The 20,219-nt window shown below is 29.2% G+C and overlaps 1 long non-coding RNA gene across 2 annotated transcripts; it reads right to left on the bottom strand.

Moving 5' to 3' along the window:
• Positions 1-9,173: 9,173 nt before the first annotated feature.
• On the bottom strand, positions 9,174-11,907 carry LOC126666228 (uncharacterized). Of its 2 annotated transcripts, XR_007637831.2 has the most exons (5): positions 11,730-11,907; positions 11,574-11,651; positions 11,384-11,470; positions 11,194-11,280; positions 9,174-9,833 (listed from the first exon to the last, which is right to left on the bottom strand). It is a non-coding gene; the product is annotated as an uncharacterized LOC126666228 (long non-coding RNA). The 2 variants fall into 2 exon arrangements; XR_007637830.2 differs by having other exon boundaries at positions 11,574-11,905.
• Between the last annotated feature and the right edge of the window lie 8,312 nt (positions 11,908-20,219).

Here is a 20,219-nt window from a genome sequence, read left to right on the forward strand (position 1 = left end):
AGATACTAAATATGCTAAAACGGGTTAAATGTGCCGATTTTAAAAGTTCGGATATAACTGACAAAACTCGTAAAAACTTGATATTTTTTGTTGATTAAGTCTGTTATTTATAGTATAAAATTTTATTTTATTTAGTTATATTGTGCCCAGCCTCAAATTAGGGTCTGGCTTCGTCACTGATTTTTAGCGAGAAAAAGTGAAAAAATACCAGTCTTTTTCAGCAATATTTCTGTTATTTTACATTAATCATTAATTAGATTAAAATATTTTTGCGTTTTCTCATAATTATTCGTCTCCAAGTTCGTAGCCAGAAATGGCTCCCCTCAAATCCAAAATTTTTCCATTTCCCTCAAATCTATATAGATGGATGATATATAAATAAATTTTAATTTAATTTGATAATGTTTTTATCATTTTACTTATATGTCATTCATTTAAATGGACTTGAAGGAGACTAATGTATTTATTTGTTATGAGTTAGTTAGCTGTATTTATTGATATGTCGGGTTAATTAGTTCATAACTTTAAATATGTGATGATTAGTAGTTTCTTAATTGTGTATATCTTCTTCTTGTAACAAGTATTGTCATCAATTAACACAAGATCATATGTTAACATTAGTTTGGGACGGAAAAAAAAATTCTTTCTTTTTTATTTCATTATCATTCTTCTTTCTATTAAATTACATTTTTCCATTATCAAATATAATCACAGACTAAATAATTACAAAATATTTCACACTCAATAATTTAATTAAAAAAATTAATTAAATTTGTTAATTTAAATTATGAGTAGTTAATTTTATGAAAATTTGAAATTTCAAAATAAATTTCAAAAAAAATAAATGTTAAGCTTAAGAACGTAATTATATCAAACAATCTTTTTAATTATTGAGGTGATACATATAATATATCCAAATTTAAAATATTTAAGTTCGAACTTCCTTCTTTTAATAATTAAAAAATTTATTATCTACTCATGCTCGTGATAAAAGGCAAAACTAATGATGGGCCTTTCCACAATATAATTTCGAGGGATTTTTACGGATATACCGAAAAAAGATAAAAATTTACTATTTTTACCACCTAAAAATATTGTATTTCAAAATTAGCAAATCAGTTAAAGAGTACCAGAAAATTTACTCAATCTTTATCCTTTAAAACAAACACATTTTCTCCTCCACCATTTGTAAACTTCCAACAACTTCTCCCCTTCAAAAAGACGACGCTTTCCCGTTAACATTGTTGGCAACGATCTTACTCATATTGCCTTGGATCTATCAACAATATAAATTAAAAAATTGAAGTTTTCTGCCGCTTTTACTGAATTTAAATTTTCAGATTATGAATCTATCAATTGTGAGTTTTCTAAGTTTTATTAATGAATTGGATTATTTCAGATTATGAAATTAATTGATTATGCCTTGATTAATTTAATTTATTTGTATCATAAATTTTATATTTTTGTTTTTGATTTTACTACTACTTTTGATTTAAGAGAAATTTGTTAGAAAAAGATGAATATATAGGTACAGTAGTAAAATGGTGGTATCAGTATACATGTATTATGTTTCATAGCCAAAAAGAAAAACTATTTTATGATTAATGCTAGGCCAAATCCATTTAAAGGCCCCTGTACTTTACACTTTTTTTCGTATGTTTTTATACTTTATTTTTGTATTATCTGGTCACTCTACTTACCTATTTTTTATTTTCAGGTCCTTTTTGAGTAGAAGGACCAGATAATACAAAATTGAAGTATAAGAACCTACGGGAAAAAAAGTGTAAATTACAGGGACCTTTAGATGGGTTACGCCTTAATGCTATTTTCATGCCAAAACAATATTTTGGTTACAAACTTGGGCAGTTTATATTTAAGAACAAAAACGTTAGAACTCTTAATTTTTAGAGTGATTGTTTATTTGTAGTTTATTTATGGTTTAAATTCTTTATTTTTCTTTGCATCGCAAATAAAAACATTAGAAATATTTAATTGAATGTTAGTATTTATTTTTTGTTTATTTTTATTGGGGTAATGTCATAAAAATTCACGAACTTTTTTTCATGCACGAACTATCACTTTTTCTCAAATTCATGCACGGTGATGAGGTGTCACGGCTCCATTGGTGTAATTCGCTGAGGTGGAGGTCATTTTACACTAATAAATGAGTGCCACCTCAGCACCGTGTATGAATTTAGGAAAAAGTGGTAGTTCGTGTATGAAAATGAGAACATTTAAACTTTGTAATTAAAATGAAAAAACGTGTAAAGTTCGTAATTTTTTTTGACATTAACCCTTTTTTATTTATAATTTTTTTACATTATAAAACAAAAACTTTAAAAATAAAATTATGGGCTTACCTACTTAAAAAAAACTCCTCCTTTATTCTTTATTTCGTTTATACCCTGATTTAGAAAAAATGACACATATATTATCGACGTTGTCTTTTTGTTTCACCTCTACCCTCGAGGTATTAAATTGACCTTTTTTTTTCTATTGAAAAAAAGTGTAAAATAATCCTTCATTTTCAGCATATATTCTAATTACAAGTTAATTTTATTAATTATAACAAAACACCTTCTTCTTTAAAAAAATTCACCTCATGCTTTTTAATTAATTTACATTAATTATTAATAATTTTAAAAAATTAAAACTGTTAAAAAAATAAAAAAATAATTCAATTCCGACCTACCACCATACTCCGATTTAAAAACCCGCTATTCAACAAAACAAAATAAATTAAAAAATTATTCAATTCCGACCTACCACCATACTCCGATTTAAAAACCCGCTATTCAACAAAACAGAATAAATTAAAAAAAAAGTCAATTATCGAACGACCGCCGAAAAGAGGAGCAACAGAGGAGCCGCTGCTCCTCCTTCCACCGGAAGGAGGATGTTCCTCCTTCACGGAAGGAGGAAGAGATCGTTCCTCCTTTCAAAGAAGGAAGAATAAATTTTCCTCCTTCCGTGGAAGGAGAACGGCGACGGCGGTTTCAAAAAAAATCCTGCGGCGGATTTCAAAAATTTGGATGGCGGATTAAATCGGATGGCGGTTCGATGCTTGTTTTTTAAATAAAAAAATTAATTAAATTTTAGGACTTATTTAAACGTTTTTAAAGATGAAGGATTTGTTTGTATTTTTATTAATTGAAAAAAGTATGAAATATTCCTTATATTTAGTTGTTTTGAGTAAATTATTATTTTTTTATTTTGGGGTAGAGGTGAAACAAAAAAATAACGTCAATAGTATATGTGTCATTTTTTCTAGGTCAGGGTATAAACGAAATAAAGATTAAAGGTGCATGTTTTTTAAGTAATTAAGCCTAAAATTATGCCACACAATTGTTTATATTTTGTCTATCTTTTGTTTATCGTCATTTACATTATAAAACAAAAACTTTAAAAATATTTTAAACATCGTTGTTGTTTATCTTTTGTTTATTTTCTATTTATTTTATGTTTATCTTCATTACATTGTAAGTAAAAAAATTAAAACAATTTTATGTCGCCTCATCGTTAATTTTTGGTCGTAGACTTTTTTTTATTTATAAATATACCGACTGATTTAAAATTATTTATAAAAATATCAAAAAATGAAAATTATTTATAAAAATACGATGTGTATAATTTTGGTATAATTTCAGAATATTAAGACTATGAACCAGAAAATTTAAAAATAGTATTTGGTTTATTATTGGTATAATATCAGTATACTTTTGGTATATCAATAATAATTTTTTTTATATTTTCTAGTTGATAAAAATACATTTTTTCATGCAGAAAATTTACACTGGCAGACTCACCCACCATGCCAAGTACGCGACGCGTGTCGGATCCGGATTAGTCAGGGCAAAACTTTGGAAACCAGATGGGCTTACCAAAAAAAATACATTTTTCATATGTATTTTCACTATAGTTGGTAATGAACAAGAAAATTTGTATATTTTTTGTATACTTTTAGTATATTGTTAGTTTAATTATTAGTATACGACGTGGTATAATGTTGGTGTGATTTTTATCTAATATTAATAAACTTTCAGTATATTTTGATGTGTATGCTCTTGGTATAATGTTGGTATTATTTTAGTATACTATTAGTTTAATTTTTAGTATACGATTTGATGTGATTTTGATAAATTTTTTATTTAATATAAATTAAATTTCAGTATGTTCTAATGTGTATAATATTGGTACAATGGTGGTATAACGTTAGTATATTTTTAGTTAATTAGTATACTGACATTATATCAACAGTAAATACCGTATGTTTGTAATTTTTTTTTATTTTTTTTGGTATTTTTATAAATATATTTAAATATATTAGGAATTTTGTAAATGAAAAAATTCAACAGATATTTTTGCAATTTTTTTCATTTTTTTTATAAATGGTGTAATATTCTCATAAAAAAATTATATTGTGGGTAATTTTTCTAATTTTGCAGCTCATGTTATAGTCTCAAAATATCGGGCCTCTGGATGGCCATCTAATAGAAGGGTTCTTCAGGCTTATATTTAGACTAGCCCGATGCCAATTACTTCCCTAAATTATTTTCAATCATTTTTTTAACTAATATCTCCCTCTCTCTTTTTCTATTGCCCCCTTTAAAATGAATGAATTCCTTAAAAAAATCGGAATTCATTTATAATTCTATTTTTTTTATGTTTGGAATGAACGAATGAACAAGCACAATTTTTGAAATTAAAATCTGAGAATTAATGTTAGTTATAATTTGTGGATTTATAAATCCAAGTAAAATAGATAGAATTTACAAATGAACAACACATGACAAAAAAATAATTCCCTTTTGACCATAATGCCCTCAATTTTTTTAAGGGTTTTGTCTTCTCTTTTGGCCTATTTGCCGTCACTTTCATATCACCATTCCTTCTCTTTTTTTTTGCATCTTCTCTTTTTGCATATCTGCCGTCACTTTCATAAAAAAAATCGTAACCGTCTATTTTTTACCGATTGCTGATAATGATTTATTTTTAATAGTTGATGATAGTTATTTATTTTATGTATGTTTTAATTTTATAAAACGTTTTAAATAATTAATATTTCTATTATTATTTTTAGGTAACCGACGAAACACGTATCAAATTCAATTTATAACGAATAAAGAATAAAAAATAGATCAAGAATTTCAATAATGAATACCGAATCTTATTATATTTATTTTTTATTTTTAAAAGTTTATTTTTTTTATCAACAAAGAACTTTTATTTTTTACTATTGTATTTATTTTTTATTTTTAAAAGTTTTATTTGTCAAATTTTTTATGAGATGTTTGTTTTTCTTTTTTTATGAAAATTTTGTCATGTGATGGTTTAATTGGATGTCATAGTTATAATTTTTAATATCAATTAGAAATTAGTTTATGGTTGATGAAAAAAATTAATAGGGGACTGTTATTATTAGCAAATAGTTTCATAAGTTATTTTTTTATTTTGTGAGTAATACTGTTTGTTTCATATCAGTCCTTCAAATTTAAATTTTGAATCTTCATAAATATAAGTGTGTCAGATTTAATTTTAATAAAATTTGGTGAAATATTTTAGAAAATTAACATATAATGTGAAATTAACAAATAATATCACAAATAGCAGAGAACAACTATACATATGCTAACATCAAATAGCTATGTGAATTATGGACGAATTATTTGAATTTTGTTGTATTTGATATCCTAAAATATAAGTATAAAATTTAATTAATAAAAATAATATAAACTTACATATTATGTTTGAAATAGTTTTAATATGAAAAATATTTTATTATATTAAAAATTATTAGTATGTGTGTTAAATAATTTATATTTACCATTTTTGTTTTAAAATAGCGATTGTTATTATTATTTATTAAAAATAACTATGGCATTCAAAAAAAAATTAATTTTTTTTATCAATTTTGTTAGAATTTGAACCAATTCTAAATAATTTTAAAATTCTAAACAAAATCTTAAATACATCAAATATAAACGTTATGAACTCTCAAATAATTTTTGTTAAATTCTATACAATTTATTCATATCAGTGCATTCAAATAATCTACTCCCTCCGTCCTATTTAAAAAAATTCATTTATTTTTATATAAAGATTAAAAAAATATTTATTATTTTTGTCTTTTTATATTTTTTCTTTATTAATATAGTGGAATTTTTCATTTGAGATGACTAAATAAACAATAAAAGAAAAGTTAATGTGAAAATATTTTAAAAGTAAAAATAAAACTGTTAAAATAGAACATTTAAAAATAAAATATAGATGGAGGGGGTACAATATAACTGAATAGTTTTGGGCGCAGCCATTCATTAGCTGAAAATTCCAAACAGTTCAAGCTAGCTAATGATCATCCAAAAGTATTGATGGTCCAGCTCACTTACGTGCACTAATAATAGAACCAAATCATGGATTACTATTACGAATACAACGCTATTACTTGACCTAAACTCTCAAGTGGAGAACTAGAACAATAGAGTTTACACCAATCCCAATAACTAGTATTTTAATCTGCTTCATTAGAGTTTAAAATTCAAATTTCATGACTGTTAAGATATAGTTTTTATTTTATATTAATAAAATAAAATAATTATAATAAAATTACAAAATTATAAGTTTAAATTAAAAACAAATAGAAACCTAATTTATCAGGACTGGACGATGGCAGTTAGAGTGGGGCCCAAAACGGCAGCGTCAGTTTGAGAACGACGACGGCGTTGGGTTCAACGGTGAGGTTTAAGTGTTGAGGGAGTTTGAGGGGACGGTGGGGGTGTGGTGATGGACAGAATGGCGGTGGCGTGGTGGAAATGGAGAGAACGACGATTAGGGTAAAAAAAGAGAAGTTGCAGAATGAGGAAGAAGAAGACCATCAGGCTAACATGTTTTAATTTTAAACTATTCGCCGCTATCTCCGATAATGAAACGGTTCGTTTCATCAACGAATGAGTTCAGCGACGGATATAGAAATTTGTCGCTAAAGTGGGTAAAGTGAAATGGTGTGTTTTACTAAACGCACTTTAGCGACGGATTAGCGACAGATTTCCATATCCGTCGCTAAAGTGGCTAAAAAAAAGTTTTACAATTGGAGACTTTACGATGAGTTTGGAATCCGTCAATAAAAAAATTAGCGATAAATTTTATATTCGTTGCTAAAATCCGTCGTTAAAATCAGGTTTTTTTAGGAGTGGTTAATTTTTATAATTCAACAATCAATCAATAATTCTAAAAAAAATCTGTTATTATAGAGAGCACTTAATTTATAAGTCAAAGAAATAATAATAACATTGCCGTTACAATGTTCTAATTACTATCTTATGCATTTGGAAATATATTACTCTCTCCGTCCCAATAGAGTTGTCCACTTTGCCTTTATCACACAGTTTAAGAAAAGCAATTATTGCATATGAATTTTGTAAATTTTTCCTTGTTTTTCTTGTCATACCTCTATTTAATATAGAGTCTACCTGTAATTTACTTTCAATTTACTCATTAGTGGATTTTAAATAGGGATAATAAAGGAAAATTGAGTTTAAAAGTTAGTTACTTTTTGAAAGTGGATAAGAATTTTGGGACAATTTTTTTTTCCAAAGTGGACAACTCTATTGGGACGGAGGGAGTACATTTTTAAAATGAATGAGAAGGTAAGAATTTGAACTAAGGTGATAGTAATTGTCTTAAATTTAAAAGTAATTTTCAGAATTATTAAACACATGCAATAAAAACAATAAAATAGAAATTACACATAAAATTCTCAACTCATAGCTCAATTATAAGATGCATTGAGAACGTTGGCACATCATTTTTTGCATACGTTAGCTAAGGCATAACAAACACATAATCAGAATGCGAGTAGATATAACGGTTGTTTTTGTTGTTTGTGATCAGTGCAATCTGTGTCCTTATCCAGGATATGGACAAATCTAAATCCGTTACCAAAACCATGACCATGACGCGCTGTTTCATGTCATGTGCATTGCGTACATTAACCGTATCGTTTCTCACGTGATCTTCATCATTATATGTCACGTGCCGAATAACAAACCTCTATTTTTCTTTTTCAAAATATATACTCCCCGTTTTAATAGAGTTGTCCATTTTAAAAAAAAAATTATTCCAAAACTATTATCCACTTTTAAAGGTAATTAATTTTTACACTCAAATTTTCTATATTACTCCTAATTAAAATCTACCAATAAATAAATTAAAAGTAAATTGCAAGTGGACCCTATATTAAATAGAGATATGATAAAAAAATAAGAATTTTTTTAAAAAATCATAAGCAATAATTGCTTTTCTTAAACTGTATGATAAAGGCAAAGTGCACAATTCTATTAAGACGGAGGGTGTAATTTTCAGTCAAACCAGATAAAAAAAACTTAATGTTCAAGTATTTCTTTTAACTTGTTTTTACTAATCCTATTAAAATTTTATTAACAACTAATTACAAATTAATTATGAAATTGTATATTTTATAATTTTAATATAAATTTTCAATTTTATTAATTTTAATACAAAATATTTTATAACTTTGAATCCCGAGTAAAATAATAATAAATGGAGTTTTTCTTCTGAATTTTTGATTAAACCTGCAAAACTGAGTAGACAGTCAATCAAACAGTGACTGTCCGATTAACTCTCCGATGCTAAAGTTTGTATTGAATTTTGAGTAGAGTATTTGCTTTTTATATACAATTGTGTTTTAAGGTATAGTTCAAATTTCTTATATAGTAATAGCGAGAAAATACTTTATATAGTTTGAATAGAAAAATATTTCTTATTTAGTAGAGTGTGATTTGAATATGAAAAGAATTTATTATTTTCTAATAGACTTATCTTTCTAAATATGAGTTTGTCTCCAAATAGAAAAATAATTTCATATATCCGTTTTTTAGATATTATTCCATTTTCCCATAATCCAAATCTCTGGCAACGCGCCTTGAACTTGACTCGGTATTTCTGGGAATTCAAGTAATTCCCTCTTCAGCGCTTAGGCATGACGAGGTCTCACGGACTTGGGTATTATCATCATTTAAACCTGCAGAAAAACTGCTCGGGGGCAACCGAGACTCCTAATTAGGTCTAGCAATTTATATTACAGTTCCAATATAAATAATTTTAATATTCAAAAATGCTCAACAGCATGCCTTAAATATAATATTCAAGTAATCCAGAGTAAATATACTAATAATAAATAATCGATCAAATCGATAATCCCAAGTGTAATATCAATGTAATATATAATAACTAGTTCTACTGTGGTCTAAGAGTTCGAAAACAGTAACTAATTTAAATAACGTAAAAACCTCCGAAGAATCAAAAGAATCGGAGCGGACCAGCTTTCAAATCATAAACCTGAAAAATTTGGGAAAACAACGGGGTCAGATATACTGAGATGAGTTCGCAATACTATTTACATTTATTAAGTTTAAAACCTTTAAATCAAAACCTTTTTACACTAATATAATATGATTATGGAAAACAATATTTAAATGATCCCAGCGTAAGTATGACATAGCATACTAATAAACCCAGAGTGGACGGGAACAAATTCTCGTCATATATATATATACCAGCGTAAGCAAATCATTAGTCTGCCTTTTCCCAGAGTACTTACCGGTGCACACAGTCTCGATACAAGCCTATCGAGTAGCTCGTTTCAATCAAGATCCATAATCCGTAAAAACAGTTCAAAAACATTTATAATATTAAAATACGATGCGGTATTTAATAAATCGGTAAATAGCACTACAAACTCAATGCTTCCTTATCCACGTGAACTTCGGCAAACAGCTAACCCTGGTTCGACTCCGGAGCGCGAGTAGTCGAAGAGTCTAAAAATAAATCATTCGTTAAAATCGCTCCAACCCCTAACTCTAAGAATACTAGACATCACGTAGGAGTAGTGCAAATAATAAACTAAATAGAATCACAGAGAAAACACAATCTCACTTAAATTATAATGCCGTAAATAAATCAAGTCTATTGAGTTCATATTTACGTTTATCCAAAATATTAATTAAATAATATTTAATTAATAAATAAAATCTTTTCCTCAAATAGTGGGGTAACCGAATTTCTTAAAACTACCAAGCTAATCCCACATATCGGGCGACCCAAATCTAACCCGACCCAACCATAAAACCAGAGTTATAAACCACAGTTTATAATTTAATATCTAATAAAAATATTAATCAATATCAAAATAGAACTCAATAGCTTGAAACCCAAGTAATTAAATATTACCGGCAAAAACTTCAAATAATAAATTAACAGATAAATAAAAGGCTAATTTATAAATTTAGCCAAATCGGCACGCTAAGCCAAAAACTCAAATTATTAATTAAACTCAAATTATTAATTTAATTTTTAAATAACTCAAATATTATTTTTAGGTCTTAAAAATAACATATCTATTTGACAACTTTCAAATTAAATAAAATCCCCAATTTCTCATTTAATATAGTCGATTATAAAATCCTAAATAACTATAATGAATTTAATATTAATTTAAATAAAAAAATATATAAATGCCCAAGGTAATTTCAAATTATAAATAATAATATTATCTAAATTATTAATTAATAAGTCGAAATAAATTTCGTAAATTAAAATCAAAAATCAATCAAAAACAGTTAAAAGATAACTTTAGGAATCAATAAATTTAAGACACAAAAACTCAATGACTAACATAGCCATTTAACCAAAAAGCAAATAAACCACCCAACCATTTAATGACACCTCGTCATCTTCTTCATTATGCAACCCAACAATTTCATTCAAATTTCACGCGTACAGCAGTTAGGCAAAACAGAATTTAACAAGCTTATTAATCACAACAATTTCTCACCACTTTTCATCCCTACAAGAACTACACACCAATGCAAGCTACACACGTCAAGCCAATTCAGTTAAGAAGAACCGAAGCCAAGGAGAACCATTTACAAAACTTGTAAATTAAGAAAATAAAAACGATGAATCCTAAAACCGAATGATAAATACTAGTCAAGAGTTTAATGATTCTAACACCCAAGCTTATAATCATAATCTAGCATAATCATAACCCCAAAAGGAAACAAAATCATAGCTAAAGGAACAAGAAGCATTCGGCAGCAACAATTTTTAAAACATCACAGCTTAATATCAAGGGAATACGATAAGACGGCGGCGATTGATACGGGTTCGTTTACGTACCGTTTGACGAAAGAAATGTATAGAATCGTAGAGGCGTGAGTCTACTTTCACGGGGAATGGACAGAACTGATTTTGATCCCCGAACGGCTGTGAAACGGATTGAAAAACGAAAGTATCGTTTTAGAGCCAAAACATAAAATAACTTGAAAACAGTAAAACGGCAGCGATTGATACGATTTCGTTTACGTACCGTTTGACGAAACAAAAGTTGGGATTTGTAGACACGTGAGTCTTCTATCGCTGGAAATAAACAAAACTGATCTCGATCTTCAAACGGCTGTGGAACTGATTGAATTAGTAAACTGTCGATTTTTGTATTAAAACATAAATTTACACCAAATGGTGAGACGGCGGCAGCTATAACAGAAAAGAGAACATACTGTTATCTGAAAAATAAGCACGGACTTGTAGAGGGTTGAGTCTACAATCTCTGGAATTAAACGGAACGCAATTTGGTGCTGAAACGAGAGAGATATTAATTTCGAATGGAAGCAACGTAATTGAATAAAACTGGGTTTGTGAAGGAAAGAGCTTACTGATGAGGGCGATGGAGTTTTGATGAATTTCAGAGATGCAAGGAACACAAATACGGCTAGGGTTGATGAGAATTCAAGGGAATAAATAGAGCTTGGATTGTGAAGTTAGAAGTTGGAGATTTTGGGGCCGAGATACACGGGGGAAGGGCTTCAGAATCGTGCCTCAACACGATTCTGAGGCAGGTTTCGAACGAGATTTGCAGGTCTCGTTCGAAACCTGCCAAAGTTGTGAAATCTCGAACGAGACTTCCAATTCTCATTCGAGACCGAACCAAACCAGGTCTCGTTTGAGACCTTTGGTTCAAACGAGGCCTGGTTCAACCCAATATTGGTCGAACCACGTCCAACCCGGACTTGAATCGAACCAAATTCGAATTTCAAATACGTAAAACGACTCAAATAATTTCCGAAACTCGCAAATTAAATTTCAAAATTTTACGGGTTATTACAATATATATATTAAATTTACATGTTAAGTTTTTAATTAATTTGTAATTATCAATTTTATTAATTATAAAATAATTTACTTAAATTAAATTTTGTTTAATTGATTACAGACACATATTGCAATCTTGTTAAATTATAATTTACGTAGCAATTATATAAAAACAAAACGATATTTTTTTATTTTGACAAATTTATTTTTTTACATTTGACTGTATTCCTCTTGTCAATTAAAGAAAGTAATTTTGTTCAAACAATTTTTATTTTATTTTATCGCTATCAATTATTATATTGAAAATAGCATCATCGATTATTAAATTTTACTCTAATAATATATTTGGAAACAAATTTTATAAATAAATATATTTTATATAGATCTGTCATGATAAATCACTCCCTGGAGGCGATATTTGGCGATAAATATTACCCCATATTTATCAAGGAAGTGGACAAACCGATTGATTTTGTTGTGAATGGAGAAAGGACTTATTCTTCTTTTCTGGTTGTGGACAACAACGTGGAGCAAGCTACCACTCCCAAGGTTTGCGTTAATTTGCTTGATTCGTTCAACACTGTGGTAGCTGACTCAATTGTTGAAAGGGAAGAATCGTTTCATGATCACATGTTAGAAGGGGTTCTTATTGATCGTCTTGTTGAGAGTAATCGTTGCTTGCATCATAAGGAACCTTTACTTTCAAGTTTAGTTAGATGTGAGAAAGTTGGAAATATCAATTATTCTGTTTCTACAAAGAATATGGGCATTGATGTCATTGAGACAAGGCGTGATTTTCAAGGTGTTGATACTCATCATCTGAATGATAATAACAATTTGTTATTAAAAACAGTTATGGTTGGAACAAAACAAGAGTTTCTAGAGCAGCAGGTCTAGAACGTGGAACACTTAAAAGAGCGGGTCTCGAACATAGAGTACAATGCCTTGGACGGTCAGCAAGAGATCTTGAACAACACGTCTTCGGGTGCCATTGCTGTTGTCGTTGAACAACAGTTTGCTGAACAACAGGATGTTGAACAGAGGGTCTTGGAGGAAACCGTTAATGATAACGATGGTGAAGCAGTTTTATTGGAGCTGGTTGCAAACCCACCTATAGAATTGAACAGTTCTGATGTTACCCTTGTCGCGGAGAAGCAGGTGGAGAAGATCTACGAAAATAATGCAACACCTAACAAAACGCATATGAAAAAAGTTGATAGTATGGAATATATTTTATCCCACTCTACTAGGAAAGTGGCAAGCGGCGAAGAGTTATCGGATGCGGACATTGTAAATTTGAATAGAATCAATGGATTAGAGGAAGATTTTCCTGATGTGTCAGCACAAGAGGATAGGGTAAGCAAGACATCGCAAATTAGGCATGGTCTGGGTATTTTTCAGCGTGAAACCAGATCAGCAACTCTGCGCAAATTGGCGCAAAAAATGGATTCTACAACTAGCTTTCAGCAAAATTAAGGTTCTTTTTTCCTTTGCGGTTTTTTCCCGTCCATGTTTTTGCCCCGATCTTTTGTTTCTTAGATTGCGGAGGAGGATTATTCAACAATAGGAAGCAGAAATTTATTAGTCGGATGATTTCTACGCATGATTTATTGTTTATTGGTCTAGTCGAGTCCAAAAAGAAAATTGTTGATAATTTTCTCATTAACAATTTATGGCCTTAATTAGACTTTGGATTTGATTAGATTCCATCAGTGGTGCTTCAGGTGGTTTAGTTCTTATTGGAACTCTGTTTTTATTAGTAATGCCACGATTACTAAGGGTTCTAGATGGATTGCTTTTAACTTTCACTTTGACAATATTCTTTACCGCCATATTTTTATTTATGTAATAAATCAAGGCAAATCAGAATACACAAGGCAAAACAACCTAAGTATAAATCACATGATAACCTAGCAATCTCTACGAATCATAACAAGAGATTAAAGCCACATACCTTTTGATTAGCCAAAAACAAATCAAACCCAGAAATTAACTGACCCAAATCAGCCTACAAACATAGATGACAAGAAGCTATTGAATCTACAATCATACAGTCATGAACCAAAGATTTAACCATGAAAGATATGACCCAAAACACTTACCAATGATCCAAAAATACAAAGGATGAGTTAGGAATGGAGTATGAGGGAGGTCTCGGCCGTTTTAGGGTATTAGAAAAGGTTAGGAATGAATTTAGGTCGCATAAAGGAAGTTTTTAAAGCAAAAACCCGAGCTGCTGATGGAGTGGTTTGGCTGGACCATGGTTTGGTCCAGTTGGACAACGGTTTGGCCGGACCGAGGGTCCAGGGCTGACAGCCCTGACTCGAAAAAGATGGCCCGGTCGGACCTCACTCCAAAACGCAAAGCGGCCCGACTTTCTTTGCCCGAAACACTGAAAACATCAAGGTAAAAACCCAACCAAACATCTAAGCACATAACACACATACCAAAACTTATAAACCAATATAAAAACTACACAAAACCAAAGTAACAAACTTGGAAAGTTCATCGGAACTTACTGGAAAACTACGGGGTATTACAATATATTAGTGGGAGATATAAATAATATTAAGAGTTTTTTGGGGGTGGAGGAGGCTGGAGATAGCAGGAATATTTGGGTTTACCTTCTTTGGTAGGGCGAAATAAATATCACATCTTTAGGTATATTAAAGAGAGAGTGTTGAATAAGATTAAAGAGTGGAACTTTAAATTTTTGTCTAGAGGGAAAAGGAGATTCTAATTAAAATTGTGGCACAATCTATGCCAAATTATGTGATGAATGTTTTTTTAGTCCCGGTTAAAATTTATAATTATTTGGAGAGGATTCTAAACTCCTTTTGGTGGGGTAAAGATCAAGAGAAGAAAATGATATTAATGGACTAGATGGGAGCGTTTATGTGTTCCAAAAAAATTTGCTGGTATGAGTTGCAAAAGAATTCGAGAATTTAATTTAGCTACGTTATTTAGGGCAAGCGTGGAGGATGCTTAATTTAGAGAATATCTTGATGGTTAAAGTATGTAAAGCTAAATATTTTCCTACGTCGTCTTTTCTCGAGGAAAAATTAGGCTCTAACCCAAGTTATAATTGGAGAAGTATAGTGGGGACTCAAGTGGTTATGACAAAGGGAGTTAGAATTAAAATTGGTAATGGCGAGAGTACAATGGTTTGGGAATGCCCTTGGTAAGGCAAAGAGGGCGAGAGTTTTATTACTACTCCTAAACAGGGTAACTTAGAGCATGCTAAGGTGAGTAGTTTATTAGAGGTTGGTAGGAGGTCATGTGACGTGGGTCTTGTTAGGGATGTGTTTAACGAGAGGGACGTAGTTAAAATTTCTTAGTATTCCGGTTATAATCAAGATTTGGAGGAGGGTTGGAAATGGATTTTAGACTCAAAGGAGAGGTTCTCAGTTCGTAGTTTCTATAGGGCTGCTTGTGGAGATATTTCTTCTCAAGCAGATTCAATTTGGAATAGGATTTGAAAGTTGGATATCTCATTATATGTTCGGAACTTTTTGTGGCGTTTGTGCTCGGGTTACCTTTCTACTATTGATAATCTTGCTTCTAGGAGTATGTTTGTTAACGAGTTGTGTGCTGTTTGTAGGTCGAGTAAGGAAAATGTTATTCACCTCTTTGTTAACTGTCTGGTTGTGATGGACTGTTAGAAAATGATCTCGTTGTCTCTGCTGAACTTGAGGTCTGATTTCATGGATTGGATTAGTAACTTGATGGCCAGATTACCGAGTGAGGAAAGCACGTTGGTTGCCCTGGTTACAAAAACAATGTGGTTTGGAAAAGCAAGACGGGTTCTTCAGATGTTGTGGTAGTTGCTGCCTGCGCCCAATTGTCAGCTTGGAAAATGGTTAAGAAACAAGTAGGCGAGCTCCGATTTGCATGTGTGTTGAAGGAAGATAGGTGCACTAGCTAGTCTCCTCCATCGAAGGGATGGCTTAAAACCAATGTTGATGCTGCCACGTTTGGAGGAGGCGGTGCAACGATCAACATTGTTGTTAGGAATAATGAGGGTCGTTTGATTCAAGCTAGGCAAGTTTAATGTGATGACAATTTTTCTTCTAGAGGGCTGAATCGGTGGATATTCGAGAAATGTTGAGTTGCCTCAAGAAATTTGATAAACTAATTATTGAATCCTATGCGATGGGAATCAGAAATCCAATCCATATATTATCTTAGAGGATTGTGTTAATTTGGCTAAGCAATTTAATAATATTTTATTTATTTTTGTAAGACAATTTGTGAATCAGACTACGCATATTTTAACGCAACCCGTTTTTTATCAGGTCATCAAAAATGGTCATATGTTATTTTTTTTTTTCGAATATCTCACGATTACAGCCGATTTAGATTGTCAATGAAATTTCCGTTAAATAAAAGAAAAATAACTATCCACCTCAACGATCCAGATTCTATAGTGGGGAATTGAAGATTCTTTTCTTAACAAAAGATGTTACCACATGGCTAGGCACAGTTTTCTAATTCTCTTTTTTCTCTTATTATCCATTGTTTTCTTTGACTCTTTATTTTTTGACCGGTCAACTTACTCTACAAAACATTATGGTGTGGTTGTCCCCACATTTACTCCATGGTCCACCCAATGCTTTAATTGGGACTACTGTCGTCAATTTCTTTTTTTTCTTAATCTTGATTGATATGTTCGTAAATAAGGTGAGCAAACCGACAATTAGATAAAACAATTTATTTATTTTTATTTTATAATCAAATTGATTAAAATGATTAATTTTAATTAACATTAATTTAAATAGATTAATCAAAAATTAAAATCTTAAAATAATAAATTGAACGATGTAATCGGTTAAACATAAAAATATAAAAAAGGTATTACCTAAATTTTCTATTATAATCAAACTGAAATAATAATTGTATGCAATAAATCTCGGTTGGTATTGGATAATTAAATATTAAACAAATAAATTATATAATTAATAGTTAGTTAAATTTGTAAAAACAATTTAATGGCGGTCAAATTATTTTTATTAATCAAAATGAATTAATTAAATAGATTGAATCAACAAAATTAGAAAACTTATAACTAGAGATGTGCATAAGTCAGTTTGATCACCGAACCTAACCAAATTAACCGCAACAATATTTTTTTTTAATTGTATATTATCGTAACAGCAACTAAATTCTAGTATATAAACAAATCATAATTGAATCAAAGTAATAATTTGGTTCGATTGGTTATTTCAGTTAATAAAAAAATCAAGCTTTATTAATATTAATTATTAACAGAAAAAATAAATTAATTAGTTTTGATATTTATTTTTAATTGTATACAACTTTTGAGGGGAAATTGATATTTAAACCTAATAAATTATAGAAATACATAAAATTTTTTTTTTTTTTTTTTTAAAATAACATTATATATATATATATATATATATATATATATAGTTAATTCGTCGGTTGGTTCAAAAACCTCATAATGAAATCATATTGATTTAAATTAATTATAATTTTAAAAATTATTAATTTAAATTTAATTAAAATTTCAGTTTGATTCGATCCTTCGGTTCAATTATATCCGAATAGTGCACATAGCTAATTATAACCCCTATTTATAGGCAAGAAAGCAAAGAGGGCAGTGATTGTATAGGATCCAAAGAAGGATATTGAAACAAGAATGTGGAATCAATCATTGTTTGCTCATCATTTTCCACTTCAGACACAAATTATAGCCTACAATTTTGGTTTGGTAACATCGGTTTTCTCGCCCATTGTTCGTCCCATTTTAGTTATTTTTTTCAAACTAAAAACACACAAAATAGAGGGAGTATTTAGTAGACAAGGAAAAAAATTAAAGCAAATCCTTCAGGCCGACAAGCCAACAAATTGTATAAGTTGATTTGTTCATGTACAAAATGACCACAAATTCAAATGTTTCAGCTAAAATATGCTGATCAGCTTTACAAAAAAACCAGCGACTCAAAAACTAGACCAGCCGGTTCTAGCTGAACCTAAAATTCCAAAAATCCGTCAGACTGAATAAGATCGAATTGAATCTATGGTGAAACCGATAGTAAATCTGGTTGAACCAATAACTAAACTGTTGATTCAACCAATTAAATTATAAACCCTATATGAAAAATAACAATGAGACTTTTAAATGGGACGGCGAGAGTATAATTTTATCTAAATAGACCATTAAAAAAACAAAAAATTACATAATTTATTCAATTAGTTAAACCGGTTGCTGAACCGGTTCACTTTTAAAAACTCTTGATAAAACTAATGAAATTTTATGTACTAATTCTTTTTTCTTAGAATAAATTTTAAACTTAAAATTCACCCGCCATGGCTCATTAAATTAGATATTATAGTATTATACACAATTGACCTTTTCTTAAAGGTTTTACCATTTTTAAATCCAAGTTTTTGGGGATTTTATCAATTAAAATCAATTTTTTAAATTGTTACAATTATATTTAATTTAAAGTTTTTTTTGTAATTATGATTAAAAAAATTTATTTTATTTTTAAATTCAAACCTTCCAATTTTTTGGCAGTTGCGACCAACGTTTATATTAATTTTTTTCATAAGTTCGACATTTTTTATAAAATTTGATCGTGATTGATAAAAAATATAAAGATCTGGATTTAAAAAATGAAACTTAAAGTGTTAGTTACAATTGCAAAAAAAGCTTTCAAATTGGATATAATTATAAAAAAAAGCATGGTCGTAATTGATAAAAAAATACAAAAAATTAAATTTAAAAAATGATTAAACCTTTTTTATAATACTCTATTTTGTATTATATTAAAGTAATATATGTATTACTTAAAGGATAGTGGCAAAACAAATCTCAATATTTCATTTTTATTGCGATTTAAGTCTAAGGATCAAAACGTTACAAAATAAAGTCGTAACTTTTCAATTTTTGTTTTTTGTAGCCTAGTTTCGAATTCCAGTCACTTTGTTATAGTGTAAAAACGCGAAAGGTTAAAATTTTATTTGTAATGTTTTAAAACGTTGGGATTTAATATGTCGATACATGTATTTAAAATGCTGACAACGTATGCACATAATTGCCGAAAATGGCATGCGCTACAAAATGCAAAAAATGAAAAGGTTGGGATTGTTTTTTCACGTTTTGAACATTAGTTTAGACCGTTAAAAAGATGAAATGTTTTGATTTATTTTGTCAATACCCTTTATTTAGATTAAATGAGTTTAATATATTATTTTAAATAAATTTATTCAATAACATGTTTGATTAATTTATTTATATGTCTTATGTCGTATATTTTGTATTATAAATATGTTGTGTTTCACTTTTATTTATTAAATATGATCAATTATGTTGTATTTGATTGGGTTATTATCATTTATAATGAGTGGATTGCAAGTTTCTGCTTATCTTAAGGTTTGAATAAATTAACATATAGAATACCCTCTAATGATGATTTGTTTCGCTTTGGTTTATTTTTTTCTTCTAATGCTCCAATTTTTAATGATGAACGATCTTTGTTAGACTTCAAATGATTATACAAGAAAGTGCAAAAAAATTACTACATTATGTGTCTAATTGATGGATCTAGGCCCTTAAAACGATGTGGAATCATGAGGAAAACGCAATCAATTTGTTAGGTTTTTTGGATCATTAAAATATTATACAGGCAGCTCTTAACTTTTTCCACATTGTGTAATGTATTGCTAATAGTTCAATCATTAATTAATTAAAGGTTTCTTAGTTGGATAAATTAAAAGAAAAAACAAAAAAATTATATAAATTTTACCATATTTTATAATTTTAACATAAACATTAACTCTTAACAGTCTAAAATACAAAATATTAGTTTTATAATGGTTTAATCTAATAAAAAGAATTCAAACTCTTGCATATCTTTGCATTGGCCTAATCACTCAAAAATCCCTCACCTATAAACTTTTTTCAATTCCACCCCGACGTTGAAAATTTGTCAATTTTACCCACTTTTGAATTTTCCGTTTTCAATTGTACCCCAATATTTTAATTTTTTTACTTAAATGATGAAATCATTCAATTAATTAAGTTTAAA

Source organism: Mercurialis annua, linkage group LG1-X (genome assembly GCF_937616625.2).
Source record: "Mercurialis annua linkage group LG1-X, ddMerAnnu1.2, whole genome shotgun sequence".
NCBI lineage: Eukaryota > Viridiplantae > Streptophyta > Magnoliopsida > Malpighiales > Euphorbiaceae > Mercurialis > Mercurialis annua.